The sequence below is a fragment of the Gastrolobium bilobum genome, unplaced genomic scaffold (assembly GCF_033153095.1).
Source record: "Gastrolobium bilobum isolate Gb01-03AN ecotype WA unplaced genomic scaffold, APGP_CSIRO_Gbil_v1 utg3205, whole genome shotgun sequence".
Taxonomy (NCBI): domain Eukaryota; kingdom Viridiplantae; phylum Streptophyta; class Magnoliopsida; order Fabales; family Fabaceae; genus Gastrolobium; species Gastrolobium bilobum.
Window position 1 is genome coordinate 654755 of NW_026899186.1, and position 14835 is coordinate 669589.

Consider the following 14835-nt stretch of genomic DNA (forward strand, 5'->3'; position numbering starts at 1 on the left):
GAAATTCTAAATTTTGAAACGACAACTTATGGAGGCACAGAGCATGAAAATCCAAGATTTGGAGGGCACATTCAATCTGAAGAAGGACTGGAATTAGAGGACCCATTTGATGACGAAGGAGAGGACATCAATCCTTGGGGAATTCTAAACTAGGGACGAAATTGGGGAGTACAACCTGGAGATCAGTCCACCTTTCACGATATCGAGATGCAACTCAATATTCCTAACTTTGATGTTTATGATCATAACACAATTTATGATGATTATCCAACTTATGATGGTTATCCATCTTATCATGATAATTCGGTCTATGATAAATCTGATCGAGAATATGATGATGAAGATCTAAAAGTGAAAGAATTATCAATTGAGTTTTTACTTAAAGATATTAATATCAGTGAAGATGAAGAAGATTCGAGGACGAATCTTTTCCTAGCAGGGAAGAATGATGCACTTACCGTTGACCCATTACACATAGCTCAACCATTGATTCAAGAAGAGTACTAGAGTCAATCAGAATTGTGGCCCAATAAGTATGACATAATTGTTAAAAGAAGAAGTAATTTGAAATATAACAAATTATGATTAAATCCAAGTCCAAATGAAGTAGCAGATATGATTATAATTTGTTTGGCAAGAAAAGAAGAGCAACACATTTGGCATGATTTGAGATCTAAGATTTGGGACGTGTTTTGAACAATTTAATTGTAATTATTTATTTATTTGTAGAAGTTCATTACCTTAATATTTATTTTAAGAATTTTTCTTATTTTTAGGATTTTAAATTTTGGATTAATTTGTAATTAGTCTATAAAAAGGTGTTTATGACCCTTATTATAGGAGTTGAATTTTATTATTTTGATAATTATAATTGAGAACCGAAAATTTACTCTCTTGTGAAATCCTAAATTTTTGTTTAAACCACTTTTTTTATGCATTTTCAATGTCCTTACACATTCTCACTCTCTCAACCATACCTGAGATAGCACATATAATGTCTCTCTAGGCTTTGATCCATACCATTATTTGTTTAAGCATCCATATAATGATATACTTCATCCCTTAAGAGATACCAACCTAATTCCAACTCCATAATAGCTTATTTAGTAAGCCTAGTCTTTTTTTATCTTTGTAGTTTTTAGGTTTATTTGGAGCCGGGCCCCTTTTTCCTAAAAAAGAAGTATATATTAAAAGAGAAAATTATTTAAATTTTAAAGAAATTTATAATTAGTTTTACAAATTGAATTTAAAATCTAACACAATGTTATTTAGCAACAATAAATTAATAAAAGAAAAGATGCTAAGAATGATATTTATATTTTTTTTAAAGGAAAGTATAAAATGAAAGATTTAACAATTCTAATAGAAAATTTTAATAAAGGATTTTTTACATTGAAAGAGACATCTTGGCCTCAAGCTGAGCCTGTTTGGATCCTCTTATTTTTAAGCTAGAAGCTACTTATAAGCTAAAGCTAAAAAAAAGAGCTTAAAAAAATAAGCTAAAAGCTGTTTGGAAATTACATAAAAGTTTTAGCTTAAAAATTACTTAAAATCACATATTTCAAGAAAATTATCTTTCTCTCTATCTTTATCACTCTTCATTTAAAAAAAAGCACACAATTCAAGAAAAATAGATAAGAGCTTAAAAAAAAGCTCCTCCTAGGAGCTTTTAGTTTTCAGCTTTTTTCTTCATTATAAAAAAAGAGTTTTTCGTTATAAGAGTTTTTCCCAAAACCTGTTTGGCCTAGCTTATGCTTATAAGTAACTTCTAGCTTAAAAATAAGAGGATCCAAACAGGCACTTAATGGTCGGTTATTGTTGGGCGTTATGCAATAAATGTTTAAACTTTTTCGCCTCTTAAATTTTGTGTTCACCAAATTCATCCACGTTTTCCCCAATTTCGTAACTCGTCTCTCTTCATAACCACGTCTTCACTTCTATAATATTTATTTACACTCTGCATTTATTGAACCTACAAACCACACTTGATATGCTATACAAACCCTACTTGCAAGTAAAGAACGTATAGTTGGAGAGTTTTCTTATCTAGAATATATATGGAACGCTTGAAATCAGAGACTTTCTTTTCTTTCTATTAAAAGGTTTATTTTGAATGCCACATATAATCTTCGCAAAGATATCGATAATATTTCTGTTGAAGTCATGCGCTGTTTGCCAACCACTGCGCTGCAGACTCTTTATTCACGTGTCGAAATGAGCCATATCTTCATGTCTCCCTGTTCATTGTGATAGGTATATAGAGTATATTTTATTTTCGGCCTGTTTTCTTTTATAATTTTATACATTGTTATAGTGGGAATTGTAGCAGACAAATTAATTACCTGTTGGTATTTCTATATTCTCAGATAAAATTGTTTACAATTAAAATAAATTCGGTGACTGATCATGAATGTATATTTGCAGCTCGATCGACAAATATGTTTTTTATTTTTTCTTAACAGTGAAATTAATTAGGCTTATATTAGTTAGTTTCATAGATATATGTATTAGTCCATGTTTAGATTTGAATACTTTTCAGGATAAAATTTTAATCTATTTTTAAGTTCCAATATTAGTAATAATTTACTTAAAATAATTTTAAATACAAAATTAGCTATTACAAACACATATTTTACTCCCAAATTCCAACTTAATGAGTGCATAAAATCAATTTTTATATTATATTTATAGAAAAATAATTATGATTAACTGTATGATGATAAATGCTTTTTTTTTAATATTATTCATCGATTAATTAATTGATTACTCGAATAATCTAATTCGATATGAGTATGACTACATAGACGATAAAAATTTTCCTACCAAATTTTAGCACAACTACATTCTAAGGGATTTGAACTCGAGACCAATGATTATTTTTTTTAATAATCAGTTGAGCCTACTCATGTGAAAGTTCTATGTAAAAACCATCGGTATAATTAACATTAAGTTCGCAGTAAAATTAATAAATGATAAAGAAAGGAGGCACCGTATAGAACTGACCATGTGTTCCTTTTTCTTCATAAAGTTAAATAATCAAGTTTCAAATAAAAAGAATAAAAAATTATTAGATAAATGTTAGCCTTTATTTTTACATTGTCTGGTACATGTATTTGGACCTTTTTGGGCTGGAAAGTCACTAAAATTGCAGGGCATTGGGCCTACTTTGAACTGAATTGGCCTAAGAGGTAGTCGAATAAAGTGGTATTTTTGCTGTACCAAAACAAAAAGTGATATTTTTGTGATTATAACTAACTTTTGCCACGTGATTTCAGTAAAAGCAGTCACATGCATGGAAGTTGCTGAAGTGTGGGGTGAGCTCTCAACCATTGGATGGGAACAGATCGAAGGGCAGAAGGAGAACTACAAGCTTTTAGGATTAGTTTTTAGTTTAGTTTAGTTAGTTAGTCTTGAGTTTTAGTTAGTTTTTCAGTTTTCTTTTTTTGGGAATTAACGAAGAAGGCACAGGGAGAGAAGAAAGAACATTTTTTTGAAGGAATTCAAGACTCAACTATTCTCTGATCATCAAAGTTCTGTACTATGTAATTTTGGATGAAATCGTGCTAAGTAGTTTCACTTTGGACAATTTCCTTTTAGATTTCTGGTCTATTTGTGATAATATTTCTTTGGGTAATCCAACTTATACGAAAACAAAAATTCCTGTAGAGACAACCTTTTGTGGGGCCATGCATTATTTTTTTTCTCTCCTTGTATTATTTTCTTTTTCCCAAAATGTTGTCTATTATTTTCTTTTTCCCAAAATGTTGTCTATGCGACAATATTTTTTTTCCTGTAACAACCCCGATGCATTCCCCTATTTCTTTTGTTTTGATGTTTAGTTGAACAATATTTCTTTTCAATTGGAGCATTATTTTTAATCTTTTTGTTAATATGTCTTGCTAATTATCTGGCTTTGTTTGAGAGTTAGTTTTAGGAGAGAAAAAAAAAAAGGAGAGGATTTTATTAATCTTTTCCCTTATTTGTAAGTTTTAAAAAGTGAAGGGAAAAAATTGAAGATTTTCACAAAATCCTCAAAAACCCTTCTTATTTTTAAAATTAGAGTTCTTTTAATTTGGGAAACTTGAAAGGGAAAATATTGAAAATTACTTATCTATCCTTAACATTAAAATGTGAAAATTACATAAGTGTGAATCATTTTTTAAATATGACATTATTAAAAAAATTCCAAATATCGACAGAATTTATCTACAGAAAATATTTTGTCGAAAATAGTGATGAAATCTTCGATGAAAATCATATTTTGTCAAAAATAGAGACAATTTTTTTTTCCGTCCAAACTATAGAAGAAATTAGAGACAAAACAAGATTTGGTCATATTCACTTACAGTAATTTTTGACAGAAATAAAATTTCGTCAAAACTCATGACAGAATCTAAATTCCGTAGAAACTTTTCCCTCAAAACTTTCGACGAAATTTTTTTTTGTCAAAATTTTCGACGGAACATATTTCAATCATAAATTTTGACAGAAAAAAATTTCTTCAAATTTCTTGACTGAATCTAAATTACATCGAAAGTTTTGATGAAAATATTTTCGTCAAAACTATCGACGAAAGACATTTCTATGAAAAATTTTAACGAAATTTTTTTCCGTCAACAATTTGACTGAAAATATTTTCATCAAAAATTTTAACGAAAAAAAATTCCGTCAATATCTTTTACTAAATCTAAATTTCGTCGAAACTTTTGACGAAAATATTTTCATCGAAATTTTCAACGGAATACATTTCCAACGAAAATTCTTGACGAAAAACATTTCCCTAAAATGTTTTTGACAAAGAAATATTTCCCTCAAAATTTTTGACGAAACACATTTCCCTTAATTTTTTTTTACGAAAAGCATTTTCGTAAAAAAATTAACGGAAAATATTAATGTCAGAAATTTTGACAGAATTCTTTTTTCCTTCCAAACTTTCGGTGGATTTTTTTCTGTCGAAAATATTTAAGAAATTATTTTCATCAATACTTTTGACAGAAACTAAATTTCGTCCAAAATTTCGACAGAATTATGTTCTGTTGAAAATTTTGACTCAAATTTTTTCCAGTCAAATCTTCGACGGATAAAAAAATTTGTTGCCTTTCGAAGAAATTTTTTTGTTGAAAATGCATTTTTCATCGTTTGAAATGTAGAAATTTCATCAAAAATATGATCTTTATTAGTAGTGAAAAAAGTACATAAATAATTTTTTTAAAAATTTAAATTTAATTTAATTTGTAAAATATAATAATTATATTAGGTTTTTTGAAAAAGTGTAAAATAGTAAAAAAAAATCTCACTAAACTTCCATTTTTCTTCCTTACGATTTTTTTAACTCCCAAATAAAGGAATAGAATACTCTTCAATTTCCTTCCCTTCCTTTCCCTCCCTTCTTCTGGAATCCCCTTCACTTTCTTCCCTTCAAACTCCCAGACAAAACCTTAATTGGATTCTAGATGGAATGGGTATGATCCAATAATTGATTTGACTTGCTGAACATGATTATGGTTTCATTGCTTCTTCAACCAATTTTGAGAATCTTTATTGGGAAATAAGGATTTGAAACTGTGTTAATTGGATGTTGTAAGATTAGGGATAATTTGCAATTAAGGACAACGAACAAAAAATTCTAATAAAGAACAGGGTTGCAGTGCTGGGAATAGTGCTATAATCTTGTTGAATTCTAGGCTTGGAAAACCCAGAAGTGTTGTAGCGTTCAACCTTCTTCGAGAAATTATGTTATAGCGAGTTAACATGTACATGTAAAAAGAAAGTGTCATAAATCATGAAATCTAGGATCCAGTTGTCTTACATTCTTGTTAGATATAGTTTGAACATTTCGTTTTAATTCCTTTATAAGTCCATTGAAGATTGTAGATTACTTGTTTGTTGTTATTTTGAATAATCAATCGCATACTTAGAAAACAAGAACACAAGTTAGGAATATAAAAAGAATCAAATTAACTGTTCTATGTGGGAATGATCTTTTTCAATTTGATAGCTATACTGAACAATCATAAGTTGTTGCACGAGTTCTATTTCTGAGCAGGATTGAATTAATTATTTAGAAAGTACGAAGCCAAAAATAAACATGAAGAGTCTGTGTATCTATATCCTCATTCTTACTATGTATCTAGTTCTATTAGAGTATAATTTTATACAGAGTTAGTTTTAAAACGTTTTGCGTTATTACTCAATAATGTGTTGATGAGTTTGATATATCCCACAACACATTTCTAAAACCTTTTTTACACTTAAAGTGTATTAAAATTAAGGGTTTTATAAGAGTTACGTTGTAGGAAAAATGATTGTGTAATGTTATAGAGATTCGTTTTGCGTGCCTTTATTTTTTATTTATTTTTTTGTTTTAAAAAGTGTGGGTCCCACAAAATGTTGTGAGGGTAGGAAAGTTTGTTGTGTTATGTTAAAGGATAAAACGAAAACCCTAAAATTAAAGTTTAATTTTAAAAGACATATAAACCAACGTATTAATGCAATTTTAATAAACTTGTTTTCTTATTTAGGTACTCTGTCTTAATCTTATCTATCTAACATTCATTTTCTAATTGTCTCTGTTTCCTCCAACGTATACTAATGTATGTATATATTAATCGGTCATTTAAAGAAGTTTTGGTGTATATTAATTGATCTGGATAAAATACGATATGCCCATCAAAAACCCACGTACTTAAGGACAAGGCCCAAAACCCGTAAAGCCCAGTATAAGGCGCGATGTCTCACATCACGCATTAATTTGGCGAGATGACACCATCACGCGTGAAACCGCCCTTTAACATACCTTCAGAGATAAAGAAGCCAACACAGAAACTAATAAAGGTTCACCGCTCCCTTAAGCAAATAGACAGAAGACAACACCAGCTCGCCACTATTCTATCAAAGTAGCCTAGCATTAAGAGATAACGCTATTAAGACACAAACTGGACCTACAGTCCTTAAACGGCCAATCGGAGGCCATATCGCCTTCACAAGGCGGCATCAGAATCACAATATAAACAAAGGGTACATGTCCAGGTATGCCAACCTAATTCAGTAAGAATACACATACACCTGCCATTGATACTGACTTGAGTGTCAGAGTGTTATCGCAGGAGAACCAGAGTCCTCACATCATCAATTACAACCTCAAGCCCAGAAAGCTGATCATCCCAAAGGCCTTTTCCATCAACCGTGTGTGATTTGGCTCGGTACACATTGGTCAGCCCATTCTGTATTTGACCTTATCACTAATTTAGCGAGATTATTTGCATTTTTTCTTTTGTTTTCAATGAGGTGTTTCCAAACCTTCTAAATATGTAACTAATCTGGAGCATTCGCGGGTGCTTTTTTTTTTTTGATAGCCGCAGGTGTTTTTAAATTACTTGTATAATGGATTGTTATAATATAAATCAAGAATTTCACAACTCACAAAGTCGCCTAACTAACGGTAAATATAATGTCGAAATTAAGGATGACTGAGAAAAGCACCTTATTATGTTAATCTGATCACAATGAGAAGGGATCATCCAACGTATCATGTTTAGAGAGATTTTTTTTTTAATAAAATAATAGAATTAAGGATGACTGAGAAAAGCACCTTATTATGTTAATCTGATCACAATGAGAAGGGATCATCCAACGTATCATGTTTAGAGAGATTTTTTTTTTAATAAAATAATAGCATTATGGTTAAAATCTGTAATCTTATTGAAATTGTTGAAGGGAAATATATTTATACAAAAAGTATGTGAGATTCACTTTTTTTCTCTCTTCTCCTTAGTGGTCTCATCCATTTTTGTGTGTTACATGAGATAAAACTATCTCATGCAACATAAGTAATATATTCCTCGACTTTGAAACTCTTCGGTCAACTCCTAATGGCTAGTGAAATATTCTTTAATGGAATATGTTATTTTATTTATCCTTTTTTTATACCTACCTTACTTATTGGAATTAATTTTTAAATTAATTATTTTTATGAATAAGAAGTTTGACTTGAAAAGATGCGTCGTTTCATCGCCGAACGGATATATTGCTTCATCTTAACGGACGTGTTGTTTTATCCTTGAATGAGAGTCTTTTCAATCGTAACCCTATGTTTTCTATAAATAGATAGATAACCAGAATTTTAAGAAGAGTTTTTTCCTATTGCATTTGCATTCTTCCACTCTAGTGCAATTAGTCAGACATAGGTTGAGTTCGATGAGGCTATTCAATATGAAAGTGTCACCACAAGAATAGATGTAATATGTTCTATCCTAAGAGACATTTGTCAACGAATCTTAGGCACTATAGAGAGGACAAAATTGTCTTAAGGACACAATATCTAACATTGGGCTCAGATTTTTTCCTTGTTGCATTCACATATTGTGTACGACACGTTTAACTTTGTATTATTGTATGTTTCAATTTCTTGAGGTTAATTCATAAATTGTGAATATGGTTGAATTGATTTCTCTAACAGATTATCCATTCTCAACGATTTTAACATCATTTGAATAACATTATTTACCATTCTCCAATATCGTTATATCAGAATTTCAACTAACATTTATTATTTCTCTCTCATTTTGAGATTATAACCTAATGATGTTGAATAATGATAATTAAGGTAGATATAAAAATAAAGATAGGTAAAACCTATCCCCTCTTTAATAGTTTATTTTCAACTATATTTGTGCGAAGCAACAAGGGAGGAAGACAACAAATAAAAATATTTGGCGGAAAAAAAGGTAAGGCTACCTTTGACTTTGGGGAAACAATAAAGTAAAAGTGATTGCCAAATTTTGATTTTGATTGAGACATTGTTGACATAATTCACAATTTCCACAAGTAAATTGGGTAAGGTTTTCACTTATAAATACAAGTATCCTCCGTCAATTTTAACATCTCATTCTCAGAGAAAAAAAAAATCATATATTGTCATTGAACTGATCTGAATATTTTTTTAACGTAAAATCACATATTTTTTAAGGGTTTTGATTTTTTCATGTTATATGAGAATCATTTTATCATGTTATGACTTAATTAGTGGTAGGCTTCACATATTAAAAAAACTTTGTATGCAAGTCAAAAGATCACAACATGAAAAACACATTTTCTTTTTTCGTGTCGCAGCCTTTTCAAGTTCAAAAATAACATAAAATAGCAAGATAATTCTTTTTTATTTCAAATATTTCTCAAGTAAGTTTATTTTTTTTGTTTTTTGTTCTTTCGTGTTTATACCTCCATCATTGTACCATTCAGAGCTTGATAGCAACATGAAAGTGTTAATTTACCGGTGCGATGATTAACCAACGACAACTGATAACAATTTCATTCCTTTTTTCCATGAGAATCGCTCGGGTAATTTACTAGTATATATAAAAAAGATAAGCATAATATCATTCTCTATTTTTTTTTACAATATTTTATATAAATTTCAATTTAAACAATTAAACCATTGACCCATTAGTTGAAACTGTTAGAGAATAATATAAATCATTAGAAAAGCCCTACTCAACACCTTAAGGTTTTTGGTTGAAGTTGTTCTTTACATGGTATCAGAGCTTGAGTGGCTATAAGGTCACGAGTTCGATCTTCATCGCCCCTCACTTGTGGAATTAAATAAAAAGCACAAAAGGTAAGCCAAAAATAGGGCCCGTGCAATATCTACACTTCAAGCCCAAAGGGCTCTTGTGTGAGGGGTGTGTTAGAGAATAATATAAATCATTAAAAAGGCCCTCACTCAACACCTTAAGGTTTTGGGTCTACATTAGTTGCACATACAACCAATGTGGGACTATATATCTCAACACGCCCCCTCACATGAGAGCCCATTGGGCTAGAAGCGTGGATATTGCATAGACCCAATTTTTGGTTTACCTTTTTGTGCTTTTTATTTTAATTCCACTTTAAAGTGGGGGAGGTAAGGATCAAACTTGTGACCTTATAGTCACTTAAGCTCTGATAGCAAGATAAAATGTGAGACTATATATCTCAATTCGCCCCCTCACATGAGAGCCCATTGGGCTAGAAGCGTGGATATTGCACAGGCCTAATTTTTGGTTTACCTTCTTGTGTTTTTTATTTTAATTCCACTTTAAAGTGGGGGAGGTGAGGATCAAACTTGTGACCTTATAGTCACTTAAGCTTTGATAGCAAGATAAAATTGGTATGTATACTCTTGCTCATTTCATTGAAATATTGCTCATAAATAGGCTCAGAATTACAAATTACAAATAAATTTGAATTGGTGACAATCTGTAACCAACTCGTAAAATAGCAACTCCTAATAAAACGCAATCAGCTCTTATTAAATACAAAACACAATCAACTCCTATTAAATACAAAACGGAATCAGCTCCTATTAAATACAAAACGGAATTAGCTCATAATCAATTTCTATTACATTAAATTCAAAATTTAAAATTCAAATAAACTCGTATAGAAATAATAACACATTGACTTAATGCCTCGACCAAATATATAAGTTGAAAACATCATTTCATGGTATTATTAATGTGAGTGCGTTACACTATCACACTGTGGCCTCGGGTGACACTGTTCCTTTATTGGACTTTTGGTGTTTGATGAGTTAGTTATAGACTTATGGGTTGGAAAGATGTTAGTATGATTCGGCTATGCGGGTGGAAGATCCAAAATGAGTAATAGTTAAGGTGTTAGCCTACGAGTGATCCAACATGGACACGGGGAAATGGTGGCCCTAATAAACAATGTCTGCTTCTAGAAAGGCTTTTATTAATTGTGTAGGAGGCTGAACCATCCTCTAAGTAGTGTTTGGCAGAAAATTTATTTTGAGATCGATAGAAAAGTGTAAGTAGATATTGGAAAATATTATGTTTGATTTAGATTTTTGAAAAAAATACTAGACAAATAGGATAAATGACTTTTGTGTTGATTTTTGGATGAAATTCACTGTTACAGAATACCACTTGAGATGTGGTATTTTGAGATAACTGGAGAAATAAAAAAACAGGTGCGAAGTTTTTCCCAAACATAGATTTTGAAAATTTAAATAAATTTCCCTGGTAATATTTCAGTTAACCAAATAACTTTTTTTACATGTTCCTACCAAACTCAATTTCCAACCATTTCCTTAATAATTACATTTGTCTAGTATTCAAAAAATTTCTCCTCAATCAAACGTCGCTAAAGTAATCTCTTATTGAATTTGATATTAATATGTTCGTAGGGATTGGACAATCCCCAGCTGCAAAGTCTGGTTGATGAAATCCTTGAACTATTTAGTAGCAAACTAAATGTTGGTAAAGAAGCACACACCTTGCTACAGATCACATCACATTGTGCATTTAGATTGTTAAAGAAAACATAAATATTTGAGCTTAATATTAAGTAAAAATACTGGATTATCTTATATCCTATGTAACGTGGTCAAATAAAATCGTTTTTTTTTTTTTTGCAAGTTTTTTTACAATTAAAATTAATCTCTTATTTATTTAGAAAAAATTATTTTAAATTTCTCAAAATCCATATAACGAATTATATTAATCATTTAGTACATTATTTTTAAGTGTTATAATTTTCGTAAGAACTTATATATGGTTATATTATCTTGAGCTATAAGTAATAACAAATTCATTTTCAAAAAATAAAATTATTTTAAAATGTTTTCAAAATTAAAATTAACCCATTTTTACCAAAAATAAATAAAAAATTAACCCATCAAGTGCCCCATGGATACGTGGGAAAGGATTAAATTAAAAGTAATCGTTTATGAAATGAATCGTGTAGAGTGATAATGCCTTTTTACATTTGGACTCCAAAATTCATTCTCGATATTTTAAAGATTAGCATTCTCTTTTTCTAATGTTTTCCAAATTAAATAAAGTTAGGTGGCTGACTCCATTTTCATTTGCATTTCATTCGCTGTTCCGCCGTATTGTTTGCTATTGATGACCTTGAGTGTATAAAGCCTCCGGCGATCTTCAATGTATAAACTTTTTTACTTCAAAATAATACGTATGATAAAAGGGAAGCATATGAACAAATGCAAAATCAAAACAATCTAAAGTACATTCGATTCAATGACGTTACTCATAAGATTCTTATTAGTAAAGAAATGCACGGAAGCACTGCAATTGCCGACATAAACTGGTGCCATCTCTATAAAAAAAGGTTAGATGTTTCAAACCATATATAAGATATTGACGTGTGTAATCTTTTTGGTGAGGTAAGTAGGTAACAAATAATAAGTGGGCCATCTCTAAATCATATTTTTCAGTTATTAAGGTCAGGCTTGCCACTTAGGAATAAACTATGAATAGATATCCTAGGAAAAGGATTGTGATCAATATTAAGATCATATTCTGGACAATGAAACTATCTCATAACCTGAAAAGTAATGTCAAAGAAATACAGGCTCACAGTTATCCACTATTTTTTTGGAGAGAGCCGTTTATATATTTTTTTTATAAATTACTATGTATTTCTGAAAATATATATATAGTTTGTGAGAATTGGTATATAATAAGTTTGTAAATATAATCCTTCCTTTTAATTAATGACTTTAAATAATTTTTTGCCTTGTTTATCTTTTTGTATTAATCTGTAGATATCTATAAAGAATCACTTCAACTCAAAATCTTAATACATTAAGCGATGACTTTTTTAACACTTTATATTATTCTCTAACAAACCTCATCGTGCAAGAGTCATTTGGATTTGAAGTATGAATATGACACAAGTTCATTTTTGATTTGCCTCTCTTGTGTAAGGAAGTGTGTTAAAAATAATATAAAATATTAAAAAAAAACTATCACCTACCACCTAAAAATTTTGTGTTGAAGTAATTTTTTACAATATCTATATATTTATAATAAACTGTACCTTATAAGCATGATATGATTATAAAAAATCAATTGTTTTAGAATAAGAACTTTACGGCATCAAAGTGCTCTTTCGTATATATGATTAACAAAAGGACAAATAAATTGCATAACATATCAAAAGTAACACAGACGCTGCTCATTCTATCAAAGATGATTTGACTTGACAGCAACTAGCTTATCAAAAGATTTTTGCTCTCCTTTGATGGCTGTGTATGAATTTTCGCTTTTGACACTGCTTATTAATCAGGTCAATCATATAAAGATAATAAAACTTCATTTGTCTGTGACAGAAACATCGTAAAATTATTCAGAAATAATAGGAAGAAAAAAAGAGAGATAATCAATTTATGGATGTTACTAAGGGAAATGATAGTCTCATGCTATATAAGATATATATCTCATATCATATATTCATAGAATTTTGTGTCAATTTTTTCTTTTTCTTTTTTTTTTTTTTTCTTTTCTTCTTAAATTGTGGACTTCACATATTTGTATCACCTACATGAGAGTACTATCTCATGTAACATGAGATTAGTAAACCCCTGTTACTAAAACACCATATTATATATGCATGCAAATACTCTTAATTTGAAGCTTCGTATTGCAATCAATACTGTTTGAAATATCCAGCAAAACTAATCTATGAAAACATGAAACATAATGAGTAGATATTCATTTCCCTTCCCAAAACACTCAAAGCTATTATAACTAGTAGAATTTAAACTACAACTCTCATGCATATATATAAAAAAAAAGTTTTATATTTCTCATTTTACAAGAAAAACAGTATCCCCTCTTGCAGAGGAAAACAAATATAAGGAGGGAGAAAACAATATCATTGAGTCCCACACCAAATTTCCTGTGTGCTAGAAACAATAATGTCTTTCCTTGTAAAATGAGAAAGATAAAACCCATGCAAAAATATGAGAAAAATAGAAAGGAAAAAAGAACACAATTCAATCCCGAACGAAATATCTAGCTAGCATCTTCAAGGTTCAAAATCCACGGGTGGTCATGGAGTATTTGGTGGTGTTTCATGTCCCACCCCGGGGCTATGACCTGGACTTGTTGGTCGGAAGGCATCCCCTTCACCACCCTTATCACCATTCATGGAATACCAATCAAGGGAAGGAGCTTGGGGACTCCTCAATAAGACTCTAGGAATAGGTGGTGGTGGATGAATATTTAGTACCCTTAAAGCCTCCACTGAACCAAAATTGTGTTGCAGAATAAAGAAGAGAAGACAGGTCAACAAGATGGTTTTCTCTGCCATGAAGGTCACTAGTTAAGGAAAAATTAATGTGGTTTCAATAAAGGAAGAAAAACAAAGGGGTTAATCTTGAATCAAACACTAGTACATACAGTAGCTAGCTGCTGTTTCAAATGCCACTGTACTGTTTCTTGTGATCGGCTGAGACTGCTATTTAACATGACTACTACGGTCCCACGTGCAGTCATGATAGCCATAAGCCTTCAAATTGAACATAAAATAAGAGTTTGATGCACATGGTGATGTCTGTTAAATGTTACAAAAGGAAAGAAATAAACATTCGAATATTTTCCTCATAAGGCAAGTCCAGCATTTGTTGACTCCTAAAGTTTCCATACAACAATTGATTTGAATGCTCACTAGTGATTTTAAATTAGAGGGCATTGATCTTGATTAGACCACACTAAGAAAAATTGACTTTAATATAGCTACTTTCTGATTTTGTTATAATTAATTAGTCTTAAGTGGGATTTCTGCGATATGATTTAAGTTACTAAGTTTTATGAAGAAAATGCTTCTTCCACTAAGTAAATGATCGTTAGTTGATGCAGACATCTAATACGAAAATTTGGAGGGAGTTATATATTGCGCATGAATGATTCTCCATTGTCACTTTGCTTGAAGTTTAAGACCACCCTATTTTTGGTAATTCATAATACACCTACTCAATTTGGAGAAGTTCAGAATTATGGAATATAGACTCTTCGAACTCTTATGATT